The sequence below is a fragment of the Mobula hypostoma genome, chromosome 2 (genome assembly GCF_963921235.1).
Source record: "Mobula hypostoma chromosome 2, sMobHyp1.1, whole genome shotgun sequence".
Taxonomy (NCBI): domain Eukaryota; kingdom Metazoa; phylum Chordata; class Chondrichthyes; order Myliobatiformes; family Myliobatidae; genus Mobula; species Mobula hypostoma.
The window spans coordinates 94,380,019-94,392,021 of NC_086098.1; positions in this window are offsets into that span (position 1 = coordinate 94,380,019).

Genomic DNA, 12,003 nt, shown 5'->3' on the forward strand with positions numbered 1-12,003 from the left:
TTTTGTATCCTTCAGTGATATCACCTCTCGTTCTTTAAAACTTCAGAAGGAAAAACGTAAGCCTAGTTTTTATTTCATCTTTATACAATATCAGTGAGTGGGGCCTAGTCACTACTCATGGATCCCTCCTCTTACAGAAGAGATATCAGAAAGAGAAGAAGGAGAAGGTAACTCAACTTCCAAGTTCTCTCGGTCATTCAATACAATCCCAGCTGTTCTTTTACTTCAGTACCACTTTATTACACCAACTCCTAATCCCTTATTTCCCTTGACATCTTCCGGCTACTACCATTGGGCAGGAGCATAAGGTCCCACAGAACTATTATTACCCTAAAACTGCCATGGATAACTTCAATCACCACTATTCTAAACTGTTTTTATGACCTACAGACACACTTTTAAGGAGTCTTTACAACTCATGTTCTCAGTATTTTCTACTTGGATAACATTTCTTCTTCTGTATATTGGTTATTTGTTAGTCTTAGGCCATTTATATGTAGCTTTTCATAAATACTATTGTGTTTCTTTTTTCCCTGTAAAGGCCTGCAAGAAAATCAATCTCAAACTAGTATATGGTAACATACAGTATATGTATTCTGGTAATACATTTATTTTGACCTTTGCACCTTACCCACTTTTACTGGAGCAGCTGAAGTTGTAAGGCAAATAGGATGCTGGGAGCTATAAGGCTACAAAAGACAACCTGTGAGAAGAAAGTGCAAGATGCTAGTGTATCCAGTGCAATCTTGCCTATTAGGCGAGTGGTTAACCAAAAATTTCATCTATCCCAAGGTTTCCTGTCTGGACTATAATTTGATCCAATACGTGTTTATGTGGCAAGATCAAAATATTTCAGAAGATCAAGGATCTAGTGCCTTCCCAATGTCAATTTTAACTGACATTTCGATGACAAACTCTGCCAACTTCATCAGGGATATTGTCTCAGCATATCTAGTCTGATAGTATATACACTCAACTCCAATCCAATTGGTTAATCCTCAACCAATCAGGTTTCTGCTGTCCCACTTTGTTGAAATTCTTATTCTCTAGTCTTATTTTAAAGGCACCCTTCACTAGGTGATCCCAAAAGCCATTGGTGCGGCATAGTAGTTTTGTGCCAAAGTGGTCAATCCTGTGGTCATTGCATATGTCCCACCTTAAACAAGGTGGGGCAGTGGAAACCTGATTGGTTACGGACTAACCAATCAAGAGGGAAAGACAACAGGAGTTGAGTATATATACTACTGGACGAGACATGCCTAGACATCATCCCTGATGAGAATTGTGGGGTTTTTCATTGAAATGTTGGATAAAATGGACACCTGGACCCAGTTGGAAGCTCTAGAACAGTTTATGCATGAAAGAATATTATTATATAACTTAGGAAGCCTTGGCCACTTACCTTGGAGAGCTAGTGGGTATAAAAACACCACTAATTTTTGAATATTGCCCTTCAACCATCAGGTTCTTGAACCAGAGGGGATAGCTCCACTCAACTTTACTCGCCCCCATTACTGAAATGTTTCCACAACCCATGGACTCACTTTGAAGGGCTTCTCATCTCATGTTCTCGATTCTTATTTATTTATTTATTTATTGTGCTGTTTGTTGTCTTTGGCACGTTGATAGTTTGTCTGTCCTGTTGGGGGTGGGGGTCTTCCATTGATTCCATTTTGCCTGTTGTATTTAATGTGAATGCTTACTTCTTTCAGAAGGCCTTTGACAAGGTTCCACACATGAGGAAGTCTGCCATGTTAAGAGCCCATGGTATTACAGCAAAGATACTAACATGGTTAGAGCATTGGCTGATTGGTAGGAGGCAACGGGTGGGAATAAAAGGGTCCTTGTCTGGTTGACAGCCAGTGACTAGTGGTGTTTCGCCGGGATCGGTTATGCTGTATATAAATGATTTAGATGATGGAATAGATGGCTTTGTAGCCAAGTTTGAAGATGATATGAAAAATGGTGGAGGGGCAGGTAGTGTTGAGGAAACAGGTAGGATGCAGAAGGACTTAGACAGATTAGGAGAATGGGCAAGAAAGTAGCAAATGAAGTACAATGTTGGAAAATGCATGGTCATGCACTTTGGTAGTAGAATTAAATGTGTGCACTATTTTCTAAACAGGGAGAAAATCCAAAAATCTGAGATGCAAAGAGACTTGGGAGTCCTTGCGCAGAAGACCCTGAAGGTTAACTTGCAGGTCGAGTCGGTGGTGAGGAAGGCAAATGCCATGTTAGCATTCATTTCAAGAGGTCTAGAATACAAGAGCCAGGTTGTGATGCTAAGGCCTTATAAGGCACTGGTGAGGCCTCACCTTGAGTATTGTGAACAGATTTGGGCCCCTCATCTGAGAAAAGATGTGCTGGCATTGGAGAAGGTCCAGAGGAGCTTCACAAGGATGATTCCAGGAATGAAAGGGTTACCATACGAGGAACATTTAATGGCTCTAGGTCTGTATTCACTGGAATTCAGAAAGATGGGGGGGGGTGGGGAGGATCTCACTGAAAGCTTTCAAATGTTGAAAGGCCTAGACAGAGTGGATGGCAGAGCAGACTTGATGGGCCACATGGCCTAATTCTGCTCCTAATGTCTTATGGTCTTATGGTCTAATACTCACCAGAAAATGAATCTCAGGGGTATATATGGAGACATATGTACTTTGATAATAAATTTACTTTAAACTTTGAACATTGGTAGAAGTGACAACCTCAATTGCTCTGATTAGTGAATCAGATAAAGGCCATATTGTGGAAAAGAGACAATAAAATATAAGTTTAGGCCAGAAAGCTTGAACAATATATCTTCGGCTGTCCAATAAAAATGACACGCTGAAAGTAATAATCAGTATGTGCAGATGTAGATCAAAACGCAAGGCAGGGAACAATCATGTAGTCTATAAATAATTTTAGCACACTTGCCATCAATTTAATGCCTTTTATCAAAGGCAAGAACTTCATTCCTTTCATAAGCCGTTGTCTAGTGACGCCTGGAAATGGTTTTTACAGTGAGTGCACAATACTTAGTGTCATTAGATCCCTCTTTCATGATGCATGTGCCTAATTAATTTGAATGGAATGGCCAGATCTAAGGCTCAAAGTTTGATTGAATGGAATGGGTATGTGGTGGGGGAACTGTGTTTGAAACCGTGACTGAGCTTTTGAACACTGCTATGCAACAAGTGACAGCAACAAGAATGAGTTAAGTAATTATGCTAAGGATTAGATGTAGGCCATTGGAGATCTTCCCGGGCTTGCACCATTTCCACCACATATACACGTCGCTCTTCAAGTTCAAGTTCATGTTTATTGTCATTCAACCATGCAAACATATGCAGCTAAACAAAATATTGTTCCTCTGGGGCTAAGATGCAAAACAGAGTACATACAGGATAGTCACACACAACAAGTATAGTTACGATGCAGCACATGTGGTCACAAAGTACCATTAGCACAAGTCCCTAAGTGACCTGGCCTGGAGATTGATAGGCTGACATAAGGTGAGGAGGTGCAATGTTACTGGCACTATTATGATAAAACAAACAACAGTATAAATATGTGGAACAGCAGCGATGAAAGATGAAAAGGGAACAGTGCAGGATGAGAATGTGACTGTGCGGAAGGGAGTAGGACACAGGGAAGAGGGCACAGCAGGGTGTTCAGACAGGGTGTACCTGTGTGCTGGGTGACAGCAGGGTGTTCAGACAGGGTGTACCTGTGTGCTGGGTGACAGCAGGGTGTTCAGACAGGATGACCTGTGTGCTGGGTGACAGCAGGATGTTCAGTCAGGGTGTACCTGTGTGCTGGGTGATAGCAGGGTGGCCAGACAGGGTGTACATGTGTGCTGGGTGACAGCAGGGTGTTCAGACAGGGTGTACCTGTGCGCTGGGTGACAGCAGGGTGTTCAGACAGGGTGTACCTGTGCGCTAGGTGACAGCAGGGTGTTCAGACAGGGTGTACCTGTGCGCTAGGTGACAGCAGGGTGCTCAGACAGGGTGTACCTGTGTGCTGGGTGAAAGCAGGGTGCTCAGACAGGGTGTAACTGTGTGCTGGGTAACAGCAGGGTGTTCAGGTAGGGTGTTCATGTGCGCTGGGTGACAGCAGGGTGTTCAGACAGGATGACCTGTGTGCTGGGAGACAGCAGGATGTTCAGACAGGGTGTACCTGTGTGCTGGGTGACAGCAGGGTGCTCAGACAGGGTGTACCTGTGTGCTGGGTGACAGCAGGATGTTCAGACAGGGTGTACCTGTGTGCTGGGTGACAGCAGGGTGTTCAGACAGAGTGTACCTCTGTACTGGGTAACAGCAGGGCTTTCAGACAGGGTGTAACTGTGCACTGGGTGACAGCAGGGTGTTCAGACTGGGTGTAACTGTGTGCTGGGCGACAACAGGGTGTTCAGACAGGGTGTACCTGTGTGCTGGGTGATAGCAGGATATTCACACAGGGTGTACCTGTGTACTGGGTGACAGCAGGGTGTTCAGACAGCGTGTAACTGTGCACTGGGTGACAGCAGCGTGTTCAGACAGCTTGTACCTGTGTGCTGGGTGACAGCAGGGTGTTCAGACAGGGTGTACCTGTGTGCTGGGTGACAGCAGGGTGTTCAGACAGGGTGTACCTGTGTGCTGGGTGACAGCAGGGTGTTCAAACAGGGTGCACATGTGTGCTGGGTGACAGCAGGGTGTTCAGACAGGGTGTACATGTGCACTGGGTGACAGCAGGGTGTTCAGACAGGCTGTACATGTGCGCTAGGTGACAGCAGGGTGTTCAGACAGGGTGTACCTGTGCGCTAGGTGACAGCAGGGTGCTCAGACACGGTGTACATGTGTGATGGGTGAGAGCAGGGTGCTCAGACAGGGTGTAACTGTGTGCTGGGTAACAGCAGGGTGTTCAGACAGGGTGTACTTGTGTGCTGGGTGACAGCAGGATGTAAAGACAGGGTGTACCTGTGCGCTGGGTGACAGCAGGATGTTTAGACAGGGTGTACCTGTGCGCTGGGTGACAGCACGGTGCTCAGACAGGGTGTACCTGTGCGCTGGGTGACAGCAGGGTGGTCAGACAGGGTATACCTGTGCGCTGTGAAACAGCAGGGTGTTCGGACAGGATGTACCTGTGTGCTGGGTGAAAGCAGGGTGTTCAGACAGGTTGTACCTGTGTGCTGGGTGACAGCAGAGCATTCAGATGGGTGTACCTGTGTGTTGGGTGACAGCAGGATGTTCAGACTGGGTGTACCTGTTTGCTGGGTGACAGCATGGTTTTCAGACAGGGAGTACCTATGCGCTGAGTGACAGCAGGGTGGTCAGACAGGGTGTACCTGTGTGCTGGGTGACAGCAGTGTGTTCAGACAGGGTGTACCTGTGTGCTGGGTGACAGCAGGATATTCTGACTGGGTGTACCTGTGTGCTGGTGACAGCAGGGCATTCAGACAGGGTGTTCATGTGCACTGGGTGACAGCAGGATGTTCAGACAGGGTGTACTGGTGTGCTGGGTGACAGCAGGGTGGTGAGACAGGGTGTACCTGTGTGCTGGGTGACAGCAGTGTGTTCAGACAGGGTGTACCTGTGTGTTGGGTGACAGCAGGATGTTCAGACAGGGTGTACCTGTGTGCTGGGTGACAGCAGGGTGCTCAGACAGGGTGTACCTGTGTGCTGGGTGACAGCAGGGTGTTCAGACAGGGTGTACCGGTGCGCAGGGTGACAGCAGGGTGTCAGACAGGGTGTACCTGTGTGCTGGGTGACAGCAGTGTGTTCAGACAAGGTGTACCTGTGTGTTGGGTGACAACAGGATGTTCAGACTGGGTGTACCTGTGTGTTGGGTGATAGCAGGATGTTCAGGCAGGGTGTACCTGTGTGCTGGGTGACAGCAGGGTGTTCAGACAGGGTGTACCTGTATGTTGGGTGACAGCAGGGAGTTCAGACAGGTTGTACCTTTGCGCTGGGTGACAGCAGTGTGTTCAGACAGGGTGTACCTGTGTGCTGGGTGACAGCAGGATATTCTAACTGGGTGTACCTGTGTGCTGGTGACAGCAGGGTGTTCAGACAGGGTGTACCTGTGTGCTGGGTGACAGCAGGATGTTCAGACAGGGTGTTCCTGTGCACTGGGTGACAGCAGGGTGTTCAGACTGGGTGTACCAGTCCGCTGGGTGATAGCAGGTTGTTCAGACAGGGTGTACCTGTGTGCTGGGTGACAGCAGGGTTTTCATACAGGGTGTAACTGTGTTCTGGGTGACAGCAGGGTGTTCAGACAGGGTGTACGTGTGCGCTGGGTAACAGCAGGGTGTTCGGACAGGGTGTACCTGTGTGCTGGGTGAAAGCAGGGTGGTCAGACAGGGTGTACCTGTGTGCTGGGTGACAGCAGGATGTTCAGACTGGGAGTACCTGTGTGCTGGGTGACAGCAGGATGTTTAGACAGGGTGTACCTGTGTGCTGGGTGACAGCAGGATGTTCAGACTGGGTGCACCGGTGCGCTGGGTGACAGCACGGTGCTCAGACAGGGTTTACCTGTGTGCTGGGTGACAGCAGGGTGGTCAGACAGGGTATACCTGTGCGCTGGAAAACAGCTGGGTGTTCGGACAGGATATACCTGTGTGCTGGGTGAAAGCAGGGTGGTCAGACAGGGTGTACCTGTGTGCTGGGTGACAGCAGGGCATTCAGACAGGGTGTTCATGTGCACTGGGTGACAGCAGGGTATTCAGACAGGGTGTACCTGTGCGCTGGGTGACAGCAGGGCATTCAGACAGGGTGTACCTGTGTGCTGGGTGAAAGCAGGGTGCTCAGACAGGGTGTAACTGTGTGCTGGGTGACAGCAAGGTGGCCAGACAGGGTGTAACTGTGTGCTGGGTAACAGCAGGGTGTTCAGACAGGGTGTACCTGTGAGCTGGGTGAAAGCAGGGTGTTGAGACAGGTTGTACCTGTGTGCTGGGTGACAGCAGGGTGGTCAGACAGGGTGTACCTGTGTGCTGGGTGAAAGCAGGGTGGTCAGACAGGGTGTACCTGTGTGCTGGGTGAAAGCAGGGTGGTCAGACAGGGTGTACCTGTGTGCTGGGTGACAGCAGGGTGTTCAAACAGGGTGTACCTGCATGCTGGGTGACAGCAGGGTGTTCAGACAGAGTGTACCTGTGCACTGGGTGAGAGCAGGGTGTTCAGACAGGTTGTACCTGTGTGCTGGGTGACAGCAGGGCATTCAGACAGGGTGTTCATGTGCACTGGGTGACAGCAGGATGTTCAGACAGGGTGTACCTGTGTGCTGGGTGACAGCAGAGCATTCAGACAGGGTGTACCTGTGTGCTGGGTGACAGCAGAGCATTCAGACAGGGTGTTCATGTGCACTGGGTGACAGCAGGATGTTCAGACTGGGTGTACCAGTGCGCTGGGTGACAGGGTGGTCAGACAGGGTGTACCTGTGTGCTGGGTGACAGCAGGTTGTTCAGACAGGGTGTACCTGTGTGCTGGGTGACAGCAGGGTGTTCAGACAGGGTGTACCTGTGTGCTGGGTGACAGCAGGGTGTTCAAACAGGGTGTACCTGCATGCTGGGTGACAGCAGGGTGTTCAGACAGGGTGTACCTGTGCACTGGGTGAGAGCAGGGTGTTCAGACAGGTTGTACCTGTGTGCTGGGTGATAGCAGGGTGTTCAGACAGGTTGTACCTGTGTGCTGGGTGACAGCAGGGTGTTCGGACAGGATGTACCTGTGTGCTGGGTGAAAGCAGGGTGCTCAGACAGGGTGTACCTGTGTGCTGGGTGACAGCAGGGTGTTCAGACAGGGTGTACCTGTGCACTGGGTGACAGCAGGGTGTTCAGACAGGGTGTACCTGTGTGCTGGGTGACAGTAGGGCATTCAGACAGGGTGTTCATGTGCACTGGGTGACAGCAGGATGTTTAGACTGGGTGTACCGGTGCGCTGGGTGACAGCAGGGTGGTCAGACAGGGTGTACCTGTGTGCTGGGTGACAGCAGTGTGTTCAGACAGGGTGTACCTGTGTGTTGGGTGACAGCAGGATGTTCAGACTGGGTGTACCTGTTTGCTGGGTGACAGCAGGGTGTTCAGACAGGGAGTACCTGTGCGCTGGGTGACAGCAGGGTGTTCAGACAAGGTGTACCTGTGCGCTGGGTGACAGCAGGGCATTCAGACAGGGTGTACCTGTGTGCTGGGTGAAAGCAGGGTGCTCAGACAGGGTGTAACTGTGTGCTGGGTGACAGCAGGGTGGTCAGACAGGGTGTACCTGTGTGCTGGGTGACAGCAGGGTGTTCAGACAGGGTGTACCTGTGTGCTGGGTGACAGCAGGGTGTTCAGACAGGATGTACCTGTGTGCTGGGTGACAGCAGGATGTTCAGACAGGGTGTACCTGTGTGCTGGGTGACAGCAGGGTGTTCAGACAGGGTGTACCTGTGTGCTGGGTGACAGCAGGATGTTCAGACAGGGTGTACCTGTGTGCTGGGTGACAGCAGGGTGTTCAGACAGGGTGTACCTGTGTGCTGGGTGACAGCAGGGCATTCAGACAGGGTGTAACTGTGCACTGGGTGACAGCAGGGTGTTCAGACTGGGTGTACCTGTGTGCTGGGTGACAGCAGGGTGTTCAGACAGGGTGTACCTGTGCACTGGGTGACAGCAGGGTATTCAGACAGGGTGTACCTGTGTGCTGGGTGAAAGCAGGGTGCTCAGACAGGGTGTAACTGTGCACTGGGTGACAGCAGGGTGTTCAGACAGGTTGTACCTGTGTGCTGGGTGACAGCAGGGTGGTCAGACAGGGTGTACCTGTGTGCTGGGTGACAGCAGGGTGTTCAGACAGGGTGTACCTGTGTGCTGGGTGACAGCAGGGTGTTCAGACAGGGTGTACCTGTGTGCTGGGTGACAGCAGGGTGTTCAGACAGGGTGTACCTGTGTGCTGGGTGACAGCAGGATGTTCAGACAGGGTGTACCTGTGCGCTGGGTGACAGCAGGGTGTTCAGACAGGGTGTACCTGTGTGCTGGGTGACAGCAGGGTGGTCAGACAGGGTGTACCTGTGTGCTGGGTGACAGCAGGGTGTTCAGACAGGGTGTACCTGTGTGCTGGGTGACAGCAGGGTGTTCAGACAGGTTGTACCTGTGTGCTGGGTGACAGCAGAGCATTCAGACAGGGTGTACCTGTGTGCTGCGTGACAGCAGGATGTTCAGACTGGGTGTACCTGTTTGCTGGGTGACAGCAGGGTGTTCAGACAGGGTGTACCTGTGCGCTGGGTGACAGCAGGGTGTTCAGACAGGGTGTACCTGTGTGCTGGGTGACAGCAGGGTGTTCAGACAGGGTGTACCTGTGTGCTGGGTGACAGCAGGATGTTCAGACAGGGTGTACCTGTGTGCTGGGTGACAGCAGGGCATTCAGACAGGGTGTACCTGTGCGCTGGGTGATAGCAGGGTGTTCAGACAGGGTGTACCTGTGTGCTGGGTGACAGCAGGGTGGTCAGACAGGGTGTACCTGTTTGCTGGGTGACAGCAGGGTGTTCAGACAGGGTGTACCTGTGTGCTGGGTGACAGCAGGATGTTCAGACTGGGTGTACCTGTGTGCTGGGTGACAGCAGGGTGTTCAGACAGGGTGTACCTGTGTGCTGGGTGACAGCAGGGTGTTCAGACAGGGTGTACCTGTGTGCTGGGTGACAGCAGGGTGTTCAGACAGGGTGTACCTGTGTGCTGGGTGACAGCAGGGTGTTCAGACAGGATGTACCTGTGTGCTGGGTGACAGCAGGGTGTTCAGACAGGGTGTACATGTGTGCTGGGTGACAGCAGGGTGTTCAGACAGGGTGTGCATGTGTGCTGGGTGACAGCAGGATGTTCAGACAGGGTGTACCTGTGCACTGGGTGACAGCAGGGTGTTCAGACTGGGTGTACATGTGTGCTGGGTGACAGCAGTGTGTTCAGACAGGGTGTACCTGTGCGCTGGGTGACAGCAGGGCATTCAGACAGGGAGTACCTGTGCGCTGGGTGACAGCAGAGTGTTCAGACAGGATGTACCTGTGCACTGGGTGACAGCAGGGTGTTCAGACTGGGTGTACATGTGTGCTGGGTGACAGCAGGGTGTTCAGACAGGGTGTAACTGTGTGCTGGGTGACAGCAGGGCATTGAGACAGGGTGTACCTGTGCGCTGGGTGACAGCAGGATGTTCAGACAGGATGTACCTGTGCGCTGGGTGACAGCAGGACATTCAGACAGGGTGTACCTGTGCACTGGGTGACAGCAGGGTGTTCAGACAGGGTGTAACTGTACGCTGGGTGACAGCAGGGTTTTCAGACTACGAGCCTAGGGAAGAAGCTGCCATCCAAACTGACAGTTCTAGTTCACATTCTGCAATAACTTCTACCTGACTGCAGGAGGTCAAAGAGATTGTGGGTAGGATGGTACAACGCTGGATGCTCTGTTTATGAAACACCTCTGATTTATGTCCTGCATGGGGGGATGAGACATCCCAACAACGTTTTCAGCAATCTTCACCATCTGTTGCAGACTCTTGGGACTTGATGCATTGCAATTCCCACACCAGATTGTAATCAGCTCTTCAGGATACTTTCAATGGTACTTTCGTAAATTGTGGTGGGAATGGGGAGGAGGGGAGCCTCGATCGCCTTAATCTCCTCAGGAAGTTGAGTGCTGTATTGGCTAAAGAGATGGCTTTGAGGGACCAGGTGAGATCATCAGCAATGTGCATGCCAAGAAACATAGTGATCCTGACTCCCTCCACGGAGAAGCCGTGCTGTAGGGATTGGTTGACCTGTGCCTTCTCGCAGTCCACATCATCAGTCCACATGGCAGATGCAATTTAATGTGGATAAATGTGAAGTTATCCACTTTGGTGGCAAAAATAGGAAAACAGATTATTATCTGAATGGTGGCCGATTAGGAAAAGGGGAGGTGCAACGAGACCTGGGTGTCATTATACACCAGTCATTGAAAGTGGGCATGCAGGTACAGCAGGCGGTGAAAAAGGCAAATGGTATGCTGGCATTCATAGCGAGAGGATTCGAGTACAGGAGCAGGGACGTACTACTGCAGTTGTACAAGGCCTTGGTGAGACCACACCTGGAGTATTGTGTGCAGTTTTGGTCCCCTAATCTGAGGAAAGACATCTTGGCCATAGAGGAAGTACAAAGAAGGTTCACCAGATTGATTCCTGGGATGGCGGGACTTTCATATGAAGAAAGACTGGATGAATTGGGCTTGTACTCATTGGAATTTAGAAGATTGAGGGGGGATCTGATTGAAACGTATAAGATCCTAAAGGGATTGGACAGGCTAGATGCAGGAAGATTGTTCCCGATGTTGGGGAAGTCCAGAACGAGGGGTCACAGTTTGAGGATAGAGGGGAAGCCTTTTAGGACCAAGATTAGGAAAAACTTCTTCACACAGAGAGTGGTGAATCTGTGGAATTCTCTGCCACAGGAAACTGTTGAGGCCAGTTCATTGGCTATATTTAAGAGGGAGTTAGATATGGCCCTTGTGGCTACGGGGGTCAGGGGTATGGAGGGAAGGCTGGGGCGGGGTTCTGAGTTGGATGATCAGCCATGATCATAATAAATGGCGGTGCAGGCTCGAAGGGCCGAATGGCCTAATCCTGCACCTATTTTCTATGTTTCTATGTTTCTATCTCTTTAGTCTTGTCCACATTGAGACTCAGGTTGTTGTGTTCAGACCAGAGCACAAGCCTCATTACCTTCTCATGGCATGCCTAATTATATGGGTAGACCTGGATTTAGCAGTACAGTCTTGGGTTAGCAGTGTGAGCAGCAGTGGGTTGAGCATGCTGCTTTGGAGGATCATGCTGGTCAGCTGACATGTCCTGCTTTGGTGGTTAATTAGCATCTTCAGAGTGGAGCCGAGTTTGTGTTGGATTGCCAGTTGAAGTAAAGCTACACAATTTAACTGCAACCTGTAGCCCGTTAAGGGGAGATGAGGTATTTCTCAAAACCTGGTGAGAGTGACTGGTGCAGCAAATCACAAAGAATTGCTATTTGAAATAATGTGCAGTTTATTAAAAATTGGTGCAC